We start from the raw sequence: 15883 nt of genomic DNA on the forward strand, positions 1-15883 counted from the left end.
TTTTTTTTTTTTGAAATCTGATGTAATTTCTTTGTAATGCAATAGATAAGATGGCTCAGACTTGCTGTGAAAGAAGTACTAAATAATGCTCGCAGTTTGTAATATTTCTTTGAGCTTTTGCTTTTACACTGAAAAAATKGCCTTCTTCCCATAGGATGCTTTTAAATGACAGATCTACAGATGTTCTCTCTAACTTGCTTGCTAACCTGGAGGCAGTGCAAGCAGAGGTGCTCTGCGCTTCGGGATCCCTGGCAGCAGCWGCCTGGTCAGTACCAAGTCCTGCAAGAGGGACTGCTTCTGGAAATCTGGTTTTCACAGGTGCCTCAGGAGGAGCAAGGCCATGCGTCTCAGCCTGGTACAGGGGATTTTCAGCACAAGACTGCCCTTCCTCTCCTCCCTAACAAGAATTTGATTGGTTTCATTTCCTATCAAGGAAAAGTACAGCAGAAAAATAGAAGCAGATGTTTCCAGACAATGTCCCGGGCTCCTGGAGCTTCAAAGAGCTTTTTGATTGCAYAGGCTTTAAAAAAACATATAAAAGAGAGCCTTTTGCTGTCATTGGGGTAAAACCCTCTTTGAAATTTGTATGAGCAGAGGTTGTTGGATGGAACCAACATGGGGAAAGCCTTATTACTAATAAACCACACTTAAAATCTTTTTCACTATTCTTTTTTTAATATGCTGGCTTGGAGGCACATTGAATGCATGTCTGTATTAGTTATTACAGGCAATGCAAGGAGGGCTCACACCTGGCGAAGGGGCTGCTCCCCCTCTGATGGTCCACGAGGTGGGTAGTTCTGGCAAGAGCCCTGCTACGCTCTGCTGCCCTTTTGTGAGGTTTCTGTTGGGAACTGCCACTCTCCCCCTCATCTAAATAACTACAGTAAAGCAAAGCAGAAAACTTGTCGCTCCRCTGGATACTGCTTCTTGATGCTTCTATTTACACTGTCAGACCAACAGGAAATTGCAGTGGTTGGGGGGAAGCCCATATTTCTCAGACTTTGGGTGCTGCTTTCATCATGAATGCAATTTCTGGTCTGAGTGCATCTTTTTTTTTTTTTCCTTTCCTTTTTCTGACCTTTCCCACTAGAGTTTTGCTGACTGAGAACCAACCTGCGGTCACCTCTGCAAGAGCTGAAGGAGTGCTGTTGCTACAGGAAGGCCATGAAAATACATGTTTTTCTGGATGCTGAAGAGTTCTAGGAAATCTCTCAGGTTTGTGTGTTTAGAAAATCCCTCTTCTGGCAGTTTTGAGAACTTTTCTTCTATCTGTATGTGGGTGTGAAACAGCTTTGAAGCAGCTAGAGAGCAGATGTATGACTGCCAAGTAAAAGCCCCTTCACCATGTACCAGCAGAGATCCACAAGAGTCTGGAAGTCTTTTCGTCAGCTTCAGGTTGTTTCTGTATCCCTTTGCACAAATTGTGTTTGGAGCTCCATGCATCCTGCGCATTGCATGATCCTTTCCAGAACTTGCTTTTTAAATGCTTGGTTTTCTCTTCCCGTGCCTGATAAGAAGGAAACATTTCTGCTTTAACTGCCTTAAGTTTGCACTTTGTGCAAAGTTCTCAGAAATTGTATTTTTCCAGCATTACTTTATGAATAGATTTTATTCCTTAATAATAGAAATCCTATCAAAACTTGACCATCTGTTTTTTCCAGTTTGTTTTAAAGGCTTCAGAGGACTTTCATAGAAGGCTTTATGCCTTCTTAAAAGCATCCTGGGAAGGATGCTGCTGAAAGCTCTGGCTCTCCCAAGCACTTTCTGCCCTGTGAAGGAAGGGACTGTGTTTGTCCAAGGGATACACCAAATGGCTTGTGTGCTGTGGAGCTGACATGTGCTAGGGGCACACCTGGCCCTTCTCTACACAATATTTTAGGTATTTTAGATGTATGTTTATATGTGACCTGGCAGGTCAGACAGAGGCTGGTGGTTACGTTGGGATAGCTTCAGCCTGTCCCTAGCCCAGGGAGCTTCATGCACATGTTGGGTTCAGGGAGTTAGTCTTGTGTCTCCTGATGCTATAGCCAAGAAAATGCACAAAGATTTGCTCTGCAGCAAGATTAGGGCCTCAAAAAACTGCCTCAAAGTCACACTATTCTGAAGCCAGATAACTAATGGCAGATATTTTATAAATGCTCTCATATGCCTCCAGGGACCTTCCCGGCCTTTTACAGAGCCATGACATGGAGCTGTTCCCACAGTAATGTGGAGACAAGACCACAAGCCTTCTACAGCAGATTGCTAGCAAAAATGATGGGAGGCTTTTCACTCTCAGTGTAATTTCTCACAAGTGAAGCTTTTAAATTCTGTTTTATTTTTTGGCTTGTTTCCTCCTATGGTGTACACACATCTTGCAGGCAATGAGGAATTTGGATGTCACTTCTCATTTCCTCCAAGCCTTCCAAATTCAAGACCTTTTTCCCTCAATATGGAGAAACAGAACAGTATGTTTGGGACCAGCTGTGAAGCTCTCAGCCAAAAGCTGAGTAAGAAGTGTCGTGGGATGAATGTGGGATACCATGTGCTGTGTCTTACCCCACCACCAGCATATGCACCATCAGCAGCTTTTTAATGCTCAGGGTAAAAAACCCTTTCAATAGCTGCCCTCTCCCACTTTGTTTCACTCTTGGAGAAGAGCCTGTGGTTGGAAAACTCTTCCCTTTCCTTCTGCAAGGGAAAGGGAGCAACATATGTGACTTCCAGAAGAGGAAAGACTGTTGGAACAGGCCTGAACCTTCTGCTGTGGCTACATCCACACCTTCAAATCTGTAGGCCAGCAGTTATGTCCCATGACCATGCTTTGCCCCCATTATCTCCTCTGTAGACCTCCTGGGCCAGGACCAGTCCACTAGTTCCCCAGCTGTGCTCTTACTGCAGCCTGCATCTGCTTCTGGGTTGTCTGTGTGAACTAGGCCACTATTTCTCAGCCAAATGGTTTTACATTTAGGGGGTTATAGAAGGTTAAATGACCTTGGGTAGTTTGTGTACTTTGCCCTTGCCTCCAAGGACTTTTCTTCCAGTCCTGCTTTTGTTCTTCCAGATATGATTTTGCAGGTCCACAAAGGTTCTTAGAAAGGAGGGGCTGCTCATGTCTGACAGTACCTCTGACACAGCCCTGCTGACCAGTGTGTCTGGTTACCATTGCAGCCTTAGGGTGGTCAGAGGCTCCTTTCCTAAGGCTTTGGGTGACAGGCCTTAAAATAAGAAGCCAGCAGCCTTCATAATGCACAACTTTATAGATCAGCACCAGCTGCTTCAGAGGAAATGTGTGAAACCTGTGACAAGTGTCTATGGGATAAGCTGCTTTACAGTGGGAATTGTAATTCCTTCAGACTCCAGTTAGAGGTTCTCCAGTAGCCTCAAAGGTAGTGCCAAAGGGATGAAGTTTTGGTCCCTTTCTCTGTGCAGAGTGCCCTCACCAGCTATCAGCAGAGTGCAGGAACTGGTCCAATGACTGCCTTGGTTCTATATCAATTCGTTTATGTACTAAGCTGAAAGGGTAGTGGTTGCATTCGTCCAGAAGGCTCCATGTCCATGCCAAAGGGCTCAAACTCTTACCAACTTATCTTGCCTGCTATCAGCAGCCTTAGAGGGAGGAAAAAGTTCTTCCTAATAGCTCTCTGCCACAATCTCAAACATGAGGGGTGCAGAAGGAGATATGTTTATAGTGACTAAGTGCTAGTACAGGATGTACACACGGTGATTAAAGAAAAAGTCTTCTCTTTACCTTGCTTAATAATCTGGAAAAACCTGGCACACTCTCAGAGACTGCAGAGTTTAGTATCTGACTGCTGGTGCTAATTTAATTACATGCCAGCAGGTGGTGCCCAAGCAGAAAAAGGAAGCTGTTTAATACTGAATTCTCACCTAATGTGCAGTTGCATCTCAAACCACAGATGAGTCATACTCCAGCCATTCAGCCTCAGACAACACTTAACCCCCAACTATTCCATATTTGTATTCTCTCTCTCTCTTTTTTTTTTTTCCACTCCGCCATTTTTCTGAACAAACCCCAAAACCTCATGACTTGCGAGAAGGCTGGGAAGGCTACAAAGTAGAAACAAAAGACACCTTGTCGTCTTCCCACTTCTTTCCGGCTAGCCATGTGCCATCCAAGACATCCTTGGCTGCTTGCCTGCTATAGATGATGAGGGTGGCAGAGGAGCACTCATGGGCCATGTGTCAGGGTGGAGAACAGCAGAGAGGGATTCTAACTTCTTGCAGAAGTCATGTGTGAATTACTGGAGCAGAGCTGGTGGAATAGAAACCTGGAGAAGTCATAGCTCAGTAAACAGCCCCATGGTGATTCATATCAGCTATACATCCTACTTTCTCACAGCAGCTTTTCTGCCAGATTTTTCTCTGCTGTGGTGCTGCAGTTGGTGGAGTTGCAAGTTATTGATGTAATAACTTAGTGATATTAAGCTTAGTAATATTGGAGGCGCTTGGAAGAAGTACGTTTCCATATATAAATATCCCAATACTCCTAACACAGAAAGTAACTTCAGGAGCTCGTGAGTGTTACAAAGAGTCTGTCTCAAGGTATGTGGCTCCTACAGCATCTTCTAATATGTCAGTACTAAGGAAGAGAGTTTCATGCAGATCTGATGCAAAGGGATCACTTGGTCCTACCTCACTTGAAACAAGGCTTAGGTTTTTTCAGAAAAATCATGGCTATCAATACACTGCCATTCAGTCTGTTATGCAGAAACAGGGACAGTACAGCCCAAATGAGTGTCTTATGGTTTGTAGGCTGCATTTTTTCTCAGATGCACTTGTTGCTTAGAGGTTTATACCAAAATTGTGGAAAATAATGAGTTTGGGCCTTGTTGAATGTTTCATACAGGAGAGAARTGGTGTCTCCTAGCTTTCTTTTTAAAGAGGGATTTTGGAGAGGGATTTTGTGCCATTCACTTTTTTTCCTGCAAAGAAATATGAACCTTCTGGAAAGACTCAGCTGGTTCCCACTAACAGCATGTTCTAAATAGATGCAAAAATATCAGGTTTACCTACTCTGTTGCTTTGGCAAGTTGCTGATCTGAGTGATTTTTGCAGGTGCTAAATCACATAACACAGTCATTGCCTCTGCAGAGCTTGCAAGCTATTTAAAGTATTCTACAAGCCCCTGGAATTCCTCAACTTGAAGTGAAAAATGAAAGAAGTTTCCCTCTGGGTTAGAATAGGAGATCTGTAAAGGGAGCTTTTATGATCTTGTTTTTCTTCACTTGAAAATACACAGCGAACCACTGCCTTTTCGCTGTTGTAGCATTGGTCTCTGTGGTGCTGAAGACCATTGCGCTCAGCTTTGTGTGAGTGAGCAGTGAGCCCTGCTTGAGGAAGTAGAAATCAGTTTGATTTTCAGGCAGTACCAAGCACGTCCCACCTACAAATCAAACTTGTTAAAATGTAAGCCCAGCGCTCAGCAGAAAGCAGTCACAGTCATGTTACTCATGAAAATGAAGGCCAAGGTAACTAGCTAATGCCTACGAGCAACTTTTTCCTCTGATCAATGAGGGTAAAGGGCCTCTGCCACCAGGGAACAATCTGCAATACAGGAGATTTTCTGGCTGTTTGAAAGCAGGGAGCTTCTTCGATCCCTGGTCTTGTTGAAATTCCCGACACGAGCCGACAAGCCTGATTAGAATCGGTATATACTGTTCCTCCAGGAGCAGAGAGGACTGGGAAGACTGTCGGGGAAGAAATTGCTTCCACTGGTAATTTATGCAGTTATTCTCCATTTTTTCCCCCTATGGAGAACATAAAACGCTTCTGCTAGGGAAGAGACGAGCCACTTCAACCAGCTTCAGAGACCACTGAACACAGATCGCTCGGAGGCCTCACAGCAGGTTGGGAGCTCTGCTAGCAGTGGCACTACCTGCATATTAGCCACGCACGCCTCTTTGGAGCGAGGATCCCAGTCATTTCATCCCCTTGCGAGCTGAACAAAATAAAAGCCGGAAGGTCCCAAAGTCCAAATTCATATCTTCRGGAGCAGGTGAAAAGACAAGGGCATTAAATGACAACCTTTGTTTGTTTGTTTGTTTGTTTTTCTCTCTGGTAAGCTGATTTTTCTGATCTTGCTGAAAACATACAGTGCTCTCATGGACCAAGCCTGATTTCTGTCAGTGCTGCAGATGGTTATGGTGCTTCTCCTGCTATATTAATGTTGATGGTCGTATATCACTGAAAGGCTTGCAGAAGAGAGCCCACATCTCTCGTTAGCATGCTGTGTGCTTGTGTCGGGGAGCCAGGACAGGAGCAGCAGAGAAAGCACATGAAGGGGTCTTAGGTGGTGGGTTTTGCTGCTTACTGACACATATATGCATACAGATAATGAGAGTATCTAATTTTTAAAAACACCTTGAAAATATGTGATTTTTGGAGCCATGTCTCTTCTGAGCCAGTTCTACTTCACCCTGCCACAGGGATGTATGACCCCCTCAGCAGGTAAGGCAGGCCTTTCCCAGCCACCCCATGAGAGAGGGCCCCGGGGCCTCTGTGAAGCATCAGCTTTTCAAGGCAGAGCTTGTGTTTTGGAGTCTTGTTTGAAGAGGTTAAGCAAATTTCAGCGGGAAGGGGAGCTCTCCACACCTACCCCAGAGCAGAGGCAAGCTTAGGAAGCCCTGCAAGTCCTGGTATCCACAGCATCCCGTTACRGCACAGAGCCTTTTATGAGCTACTCAGATCCTGCCGTAGTGATGAAGAGCTGTATCTAATCCCCTTCCGCTGGAGATGGTAGCTGCAGCTTCTTTGGGCTTAATGCAGAGATTACTGATTATGAGCACAGTGTTGACGAATAAACTGAGACTCCTGAAGCCTGCGGGAGTGGAGCCAATGACACTCCCCGCAATCGTAACATGCTTGTAATGCTCTCAGCAGCTCTGTGTGGCCACTGAGAAATATGGATCCAAATTCCCTGGACCTAGTGTGCCCATTCTAACCCCGCAGTGCTGTTATTTGGTCTCAGTCCCTCCCACAGCTGAAACTCCAGCCACCCCCTCCACAGCYTCTGCAGTGCTTTAGGAAAAGCCAAGCAGGACAAGCAGCCTCCAGCAGATGCATCACAAGTGCTGTGGTGGGCTCCTGCCTGATGGTACATGGACCCTGTTCTCCATTGCCAGCCCCCAATTCCTTTCAGCCTCCTGTCTCCATCCCAGAGCTGCCTACCCAATGTGGAGTCAGGGCCCAGCCTGCATGCTGGGATACTCAAGCTTCCTCCATGCCATGGACCTCACTGAAATCCTGTGTGTTCAAAGCACTTGGATACTAGCCAAGCACAAACGCAGGCAGCGGCTAAGCAGCTTAAACCCAATATTGCAGAAAGCACTGATGGGCATAGCGGTTAGGTGGCCTTGGGAAACCCCAAATTGCCCTAAGTCACAAGAATATAAAGTATATCTCTGGCAGAGCAGGGAGCCTTCATTTCACACCCACTCCTTTACAACCCGTGTGCAGCATCACCTTCCCAGATAGCTGCACCAGTCCTTGCCTTTCCCTGTCCCATGCAACACACTTGGCTATTAAATCAGGGCTTATTTAACACTATCTGCCGAAGTCTGATACTCAGCTCTCGTATCCTCCTGCCTCTGCTTCCATATTCCCGCCCGTGGCAGGCTCTGCAGCACATCATATGGCCGTACTCTGGCTGTGTGCRGTAGGGATGGGATGTCTGCCAGGTGCTCATCTTCAGATCACCTCTCAGACACAGTTGCTTGCAGTGGTGACATACAGACGGTACCTCCAAGGAGATAATTTAATCGTGCTTTAGAAGGTACCCTTTCCAGTTAATGTTATTTCTCATAGAAATAGAGGCCAAATGTTATTGCAGAAGTCAAGACAATAGTGCAGTGTGTTTGGCTTATCTGGGAGATAACATTTTATTGACATGCCAAGAGAGAAAACTAATGAGGCACAGAAGAGAGGAAGCCAAGTCAGTAACTCCTGAGTCCCATCTCTCCAACCACTGATCTCATTCACTTGTAGAATAGAGCATATAAAGAACTAATGAGTAGATACACAGGAACCAAGCAGTGCCAACAACATCCCTAGACATTTAGTCTATTCTTAACCTTAATTCTTCATTCTAAATTGCCTTTGTGCAGTCAGCTTACACAGCAACTCAGTCACTTGTTTTATTTTTAGGTAAAATTTAAGCTCTTCTGGACAACAGAAGTCTGGATCTTGAGGGTCCTTTGATCCCCAAAAGCAAGTTCTTGCTATCAGCCTAGCTCCTTTCCTTCTCGACCTTTCTTTGGCCCTGCTGAATATGTGGAAATGTTAAGGACAGCGCAAATGCCCAAGGCATTCGCAGGAAGCCATGTCAGTCACTGATACAGGTGGGAAAACACATCTGTGGAAGCCTTCCTCCTTTTGAGAGAAGACATATAACACAGGCCTTGAAATGCTCCAGGGAGGTGCTACTCCCTTCAGCCTCTTCTTCCAGCACAGCTCTGGGGGTAGCCCTAGGCACAAGAGAGCTACAGCAGGAACTGAGGATTAATGGTGATGACGGAAGTACCAGGGAACGGGAGGCATTAGCCAAAAAGCAGCATGTCTTTGGTAGGTAAGAGGGGGACATCTGTTCCTGTAGGAGACTCCACTCTCACCAGGAACAGGAGGGAAGAAAGCATTATGTGGGCACAGAATTATAATCTTTTTTGTAATGCATGGCTAACAGAGAACAGGCTTAAGGTTTAAACATAAGATGGCAAATCATCACTGAARAACCTACTATGACACACTAATAAACTTCTGAGTGTGCATTTGTCTCCYTAAAACTTCTTGCTTGGCTTTTTCTTGGTAATATTTCTAAGAAGAGAAGAAGAAGAACAGACTGGTCACTCACTCATGGCTTCCTTTTTTTTCTAATGTTCTGGTTAAGAAGGACATTATTTTTATTTATTACTATTGGCTAAATGTTCTACTTCATTACTAGCTGCCATTTCTCACAAAGAAATAAAGCTGAACACTAGCCATAATTTAACAAACTCCTGCTGTAGACTGCAGTGCTGAGGGCGATTAAACTATGCARATTGGTCAATCTATTCACCATCCTATCTGGCACAAGGCTAGCAGTTATGTTAGGTGGCAAATATCTCCTGAACGTCCACAGCCAGGAATGAGTGCAATCCATGCTTCCCATAACTGCTTGGTGGAGATGTTTAGCTTCAACTTTAAAGTGATGTGATGGCCTTTGTAAAAAAGAGAGCTGTGTATCTTTTAAAGGCACATTTTACCTTGTCAGTGACTATAGCATTAACTTTGGCAGCTTCCCAAGTCCTCTCGCCTTTCCAATTTAAATAAAACCAGAACAAATCTGATGCTRCAATGAAAGGCTGTTGTCGCTGGATCGCACTCTCCTGTCAAGGGTCAGGTAGCTGTGCCACTCAGGCCACAGCTCTCCTCCATCCCAAGCCCTTGGGTCCTGTTTTTGGAAGAATCCAAGCAAATTTTCACTGAATCCATTGCACCTGGACTGACTTTTTGTAAGGAATATATTTTTGTTTTAATATAACACATTTTCAGGGACTCCTGGCCCCCAAGGGTTATTGTTAAGGCCAAGAATTTATTGGGAAGTTAAAAAAAAAAGAGCTATATATATACCTGTAAGAAGAACATCCAGCAAACGTGAATGGAGATTTTCAGTAAAGATATAAACTTTCATGCTTCAGTCAAATACTAAGAAACAATAAACCACTTCCAGTTTTAGCTGTTTACTCCCTACTATGCCTGCTGATAGGAGGTAAAAGGTATCATGACTGATGGTTACTGCTCCTTAAAAAAGAAACAGCAATGTCTAATAGAAATTCAGATAATGACAAAAACATTTTCAGAAAAAAATGTCCCTGTTGCTTTCAATAATAGAAGCTTTGACTTAGAGGAAGCAAAAATCACAGAATCACGGAACTGTTGAGGCTGGCAGGGATCTCTGTAGACCATCTAGTCCAACACTCTGCTCCCTATTTTTTGTCATCTGCAAAACGTCTATTTCCCTCTCTTCCCCTTAGGGCCCCAGCATCCCAGGCGTTATCAGTTTTCATCAGGCTGGGGAATTCTTGATCCAGCTGCAAATAGAAGTGGTTCTCAGCGTACCAGGTGCCACAGCCCTTGTTCCTCCACAGACTTGTTCCTATTCCAGCATCGCTGTGGGTCCTCAGAGCTCTGACTTATCTATCTGACAGAAAATGAATAGAAAGTAAAGAAAAAGCGTGAAGCCTATGTAAACAGAGAGGGGATTTGAAGAGTGTCTCTAAATTAAGTTCTTGGTGAATAAAACCAAACATCTTTACAAAATGAAAAGATCATCTATGGAGGTGGAAGTGAATCCAACTTCTAAAATGAATCCAGAGAGGTAAAGATTGATAGACAAAACATTAGCCAAGGAAAAGCCACAGGTTTCCAGGATGGGTGATTGCTTTCTTCACACTGCAAGCATTAACTGTGGTTAATGACAGGACAAGCTGGGTTAAGTGTACAAGAACTAATGTGAACCATGATCATTAGGCTAAGATCCAGGAGGACCGAAAGACCTGGAAGTGAATTAATAGCAACAAAAGGTTTTTTTAGTCTTCTGGGCCACCTATTGCTTTGCTGAGACTTAAAAAACCCAAGACAACTTATGATTATGCTTAAAGATGCAGCCACAGAAGATGAACCATTTGGCAGAGCACTCAGCCAAGCAGCCTCTTGGACCATGATTCTCAAGACCTGCTCTTTGGCAATGCTTCTGCTTCCAGTGCAACCAACATGGCTGAAGGGCACTGGATTAGCGAGGGATGATCAACTTGCATGTCACTAGTGACACAAGGAAAATGGATGGATTTCTGTCTTTTTATCCTGACAGAAAGGATCTCTGGAACTTGCAGCTAACGGTATGATTATTTTATGAAGCCCAGAATCAGGCAGAATAGCTGATTTTTCACTCCTCTGACCTTATTTGGATCCCTTTGCCACCCAGGTCATCATTAATTCCAGTTTCTGGAAGCAGCAGTAAACTCCTCTACATATCCAGCACTGATGTGGGATAGGACATATCTGTCCTGTGTTTTCCATTGATACTACTGAAGCCTTGGGCTATATGAATGAACCTGAGATAATCTTTTTTTTTTTTTTTTTTTTTTTTTTTGGGCCATCTTTTCACAGGTAAACTGTGCTGAAGGAACCAACATCACTAATACCAGGCTCAGTTGCAAACTCTGCACTTCGCAACGTGCTCTGCAAGTCTGCAGAGCAAACAAAGCAGAAGAGGCACAAAGGGGCACAAACATTGCTGAACTCTGCAGAGCAGAAAGTATATGTGTGTGTGTGTGGGGGGGTCCACACAGCTGCAGAGGGAGCAGGTGGAGTTGAGCCATGGACTCCCTTGTAGCTCCTGGCTGGAGCAATCAAAAATAAGCTGCTTTTCCCCTCGACCTTGTGTGCAGAGTATATTAGCACTGGGTGAACGCTGAGCTACCATCTGGTCCACATGTTGGTCATGCTGCAGGAGAGTTCAGCAATACCTGTTCTGCAGGATGAAGAGTGAGRCTGCATGCCAGCCCAATGCATATTTCCATTTACAGCAACCAAAGGATAAAACCTATGTAATAACCTTCCTACAGGTCATTAACCCAAGATAAATGCTGTGCAATTATGAATATATCTGATATTTATTATAATAGCACCGATCATAATGAATTAAGTCACTGTTTAGGTGAGTTATTTCCATAGGTAATTTAGTATAAGTTAAATTTTTCTTTACCAAATCTGTTTTAGAGCCCATAACTTTATCTTTAATGCATGATGTATCACTTAATGACAGCTTTTGGCTGTGCATTAGTGAACTCYAGTTAATACAATATTTCTTCCACATAATTTTCCTAGTAAAGGAAATACAGCATTTATACTCAATTTCATGCCAGCTCTCCAGACAGGGATTGAGAGTACAGGTATATGTATGTATTTATCTACAGAGAAGGTAAAGGTGAAAATTTGAAGAGCCTTCAGAGTCCTAATCTTAGCAGATAAAGTGCACAGCAATTTTTACCTTCTTCCTGAGCTCTTACTACAGCCCTTCGGTCTGGCATCTCCAAATCTGGTGTTGCGTCCTGTTGCAAACGGGCTGCTGGTTCACTCTACAGTGATGTGGGGAGTGGAAGCAATGCTGTCCTGAGTTGCTTACCTAGAAATACAGTGGTTACTGCTGCATTTGGAAATCCATCTGTAACCTACTGGTGTGGTGTCTCTTTTATGCATTTGCAAAGCTTTTATCTAACAATCAACAGATTAAAGCCAATGGCTATATTAATTGGGCTGAAGATAACTTTGTAGATTTTTTTGAAGATAACTACTGTCARTAGTAGCAGTGCTCATAGGCTCTTTTCTAACAGGCAACCACTGGAGGGTGACACTGAGGGGATAGATTTATATCTAGCAGCCTTTAGGAGAGGCTGAGAGAAGAACAGGGCTTCAGAAAACAGAATTACTTCAAGATTAGTAAACATGTTTGCAGCTGTCTTCAGTGTAATGGAGCTGCCATCAAAATAGACATCAAGAAGTGATATAACTCTTAAAGYGTATAGTTGAAAACATGACCTCTATTGCTGACTTTGGTGAGACAGGCCATAGACACAAGCGAAGAGCTAGCTATTGGGTGGAATCAAAAATTAAAGCATAAAACTGAGAGTCTTCAAAGAATAGTAAAGAGGACATTTGGTATGAACTAGTGCACAATAGAAAAAGAACAAGGACTTCAAAAAAGGGTCCTAGGAGGCCCTCTCTTGGACCACACAGGGCAGGAAAGGCCCTTTCACTATCTCATGCACAATAATATTTAAGAAGTTGATTTRGTTGAACATTTTCTAATGTATTTTAATTTCTTTCCTATCAAGAATGAAGTATAGTTTAAAAGGAGTGCTCAGCTACAACTGTCTTCTTACAAAAAGATTTAAAATTCAATCTTTCCGGAGGAAAAAAAATAAGCTTTTTAGCCTCTGACTAAATCAGAGTGCCGGACCCCCCGACGAATCTAGYGGAGTTAAGATTTGTGCTTGCTGCTGAGCCGCAAATGCCAGAAAGGTAATGCATTTTGTTAGACCCTGATGACAAGAACAATCTATTAGAAAAGCTGGGAAGGTCAAATGTGACATAATGAAACCTCCCAGCATGTCGTCTTTATGCAGTGAAAACACTGCTTTCTGCTTCTGTGCTGCGGATCAGATACACGTTGGGTTGTCCGGGGTGGGGGACTGTGCTCGTGTATTATATTCTGAGGCAGTGTTGCCCAACCTAGACTCCATGGGGAATGGCAAGTCCCTTTTCTGTAGTGTGTAATGAATAATAGATATGATGAGAGACGTGTTTCAAAAATTGATCATGACCATACTCTGTGGTCCAGTGTGGCCAGCCCAGATGCTAGTTTCATTTGTTGTGCTTGTTTGTTTGACTATCARTAATACCTCCTCTGCAGCTCTGGGCAGGTAGGGTGCTGCAGCTAGGTTTTTTGTCCCTGAGCAGCTCCTCTTTCCCTTTCCTAGGCTTCTTGAAGTCCCTTAAACCTTTTGCAAAAGGGAATTAAAGTATCTTGCCATTAAGTTCTGCAAAATCGTAAAAAGCTCCTGACACCACTGCACCCTTATGGAATCATACTTATTCTTGCACAGAAAACTTAGTATTTCATTAAAAAACCTACATGTGCAATGCCACAAAGCACTTCCAGATGGCTTGTATTCCCACATTGACTCCTCTGTCTGCAGAACCAAAGTCTGCAGTGAACTCAGCACAGCACCCGGCCACGGCTGACTTATGGACTGCTGCAAGGAAGTACGCGCGGTTGCATAGCTACGTTACCAGTACAGAATCGGAGCTGGTTTATCACTGCAATGATGAATCAGTGTTATCTATAGTGTTTATTGGAGATACAGATCCCAAATAGATTATATTGCAATACAAAGATCTATGGGCACTGTGTCAGTGGTCTGCAGCGTAGTTCTAAAAAATGGTTCACAAGTGACATTTTTACAAAAATATCTCTAGTTTCTTGCCTGAAATGTTCTCTCTGAAATGAGCGAGTTTTCTAAATGGTGGTCCACCATCATCATCAGGCTATTGCTAGAAGTCCTGATCTGCTTGTGTGTAAAAATTAGCATGATTGGACAGTGAAACAAGTGAACAGTTTTTAACAGCATAAAACATTTTGGGTTTGCTGCCAGCCAGAGCTCAGCATGTTTAATAAAGGTGTGTGAGCTAGAAGGAGGCTAATCTTTGCTGCTGAGACTAATTTCTGCTGTTTTATTAGATAACAAAGTAAAAGACATATTGAGATTACTTCCCCCCCCCTTTTTTTTTTGCTTGTCACCAGCAGTAGGTAGGAAGATAAAATCCCTTCACATGAAATCAGCTTAATGAAGGACCAGAACTTGACACAGTTAGCTGAAGGCACAGTAGTACACCTCACTGCATACACCAAAGTTCCTATCTGCATTTCCCCAGTGAGAATATTTACAGAATGACTGCTTGGGCTAAAGTTCATAATTAGAGCTGTAAATCTTGGCTCACTGCTAAATTTGCCTGCATGCAGAGAGAAAATAAGAAGGAAGAGGAAGAGAGTCTGTCTCCCTCCTGGGAAGCCTTGTTTAATAGTATTTTGTAGGTTTTCTCATGCTATTAGCTCTTATCAGGCTTTCAAAGAGAGATGCTGAGAGCACCCATGTATAGATTTTTTAGGACCTCATCACCATCATCAGCACCGACTGGTTTCCCTTTGCCAGCGCAGCCATGCAATATAGAAATAACGACGGAGCCAGATGTTTTCACTCAGGGTTCCCACACCAGCAGCAAGATYTGGGTGACAATCAGGTCTTCCTGTTGCCATGAAGTAGGGATGAAASCTTCAACATGAAATGCTTCACTGTAAAATGAGTGATCCCCACTCTTACTCCTCCAGCAGAGCGTTGGAAAGGATGGGGTGGCTGCCTGTCTCCTGTGAGGTTCAACACGAGGTTGAAGGATACTCACAAACTATCTCTGTTTAATTCCAAAGAGAAATCTGCTTCCATTAATCAGTATCTGCACTTCCACATGTTTTCTGCGCAAAACCGATGAGCAAATCTCAGCTTGCTCAATTCTGCAGCGTGTAGCCAGGGCCAGGCGGAGCAGAGCTGCTGCCACTGGAGGCACTGCTCACCTACCACACAACCCAATGCCTCTGCTGTGCCGCACAGGGCTGTGGTCTCGCTCGCTCTTGTCATCTCCAAGTTATTGATGGAGCAAAATACCTCAGGGAATGCTAGCAGCTCATGTTTACCATATTTGATACAMTTACTGATATGCTACCTGAATTTTAGACCTTTTCCAATGAAAATGACGTATCTAATTCACCAGAAAATATGACCCTCTCTCAAGCATTTCTGATAGCATTGCTCATATGCAAATACCTCCTTATCACTTGTCCATAATCTGTCTAAATGTGGCAGAATCAGGCTTTATTAATAATGTTTAYGTGCCCACAGCAGGGCAGCTGAGTCACCGCTTGCAGTACACAAAGCAAGACAAAGCTGTAGAGCACGTCTATTAATAAACATGATAAATCCAGACRTTTGTGACTAGAAGTTGCATATCTCTGCTGAAGAGACAGCCCTTTGTTGAAATAATGATTTATTGCTATTAAAATTGTGTGATTAGCCAAGCTTGGAAAGCAGACTCAGAAAATCTTACAGCTACCTACTCACATAATGAGTTTCCCCAAGCATAGAAATTCAGTAACGTGTTACCAAGTAAAAACTTCATAGCAAAACATTTAATTCCAAGGTCATTTCCTAATGATGTGGTTGTGGATATTCAGTTGCAAAATTACTACATGGTTTCTAATGGCATTTACACTTGAAATGCAAGAAGATTCACA

At 43.5% G+C, this 15883-nt stretch overlaps 1 long non-coding RNA gene across 1 annotated transcript in view; it reads left to right on the forward strand.

Moving 5' to 3' along the window:
* Nucleotides 1-1574, forward strand: part of LOC146598611 (uncharacterized) — a 24338-nt gene extending 22764 nt beyond the window's left edge. Inside the window, exon 3 of the long non-coding RNA XR_014895236.1 lies at nt 1091-1574. This is a non-coding gene — a long non-coding RNA (uncharacterized LOC146598611). The remainder of the gene's footprint in view (nt 1-1090) is intronic.
* Nucleotides 1575-15883: the final 14309 nt, after the last annotated feature.

Source organism: Rhea americana, unplaced genomic scaffold (genome assembly GCF_003343005.1).
Source record: "Rhea americana isolate MKP2758 unplaced genomic scaffold, rheAme1 scaffold_16, whole genome shotgun sequence".
Classification (NCBI taxonomy): domain Eukaryota; kingdom Metazoa; phylum Chordata; class Aves; order Rheiformes; family Rheidae; genus Rhea; species Rhea americana.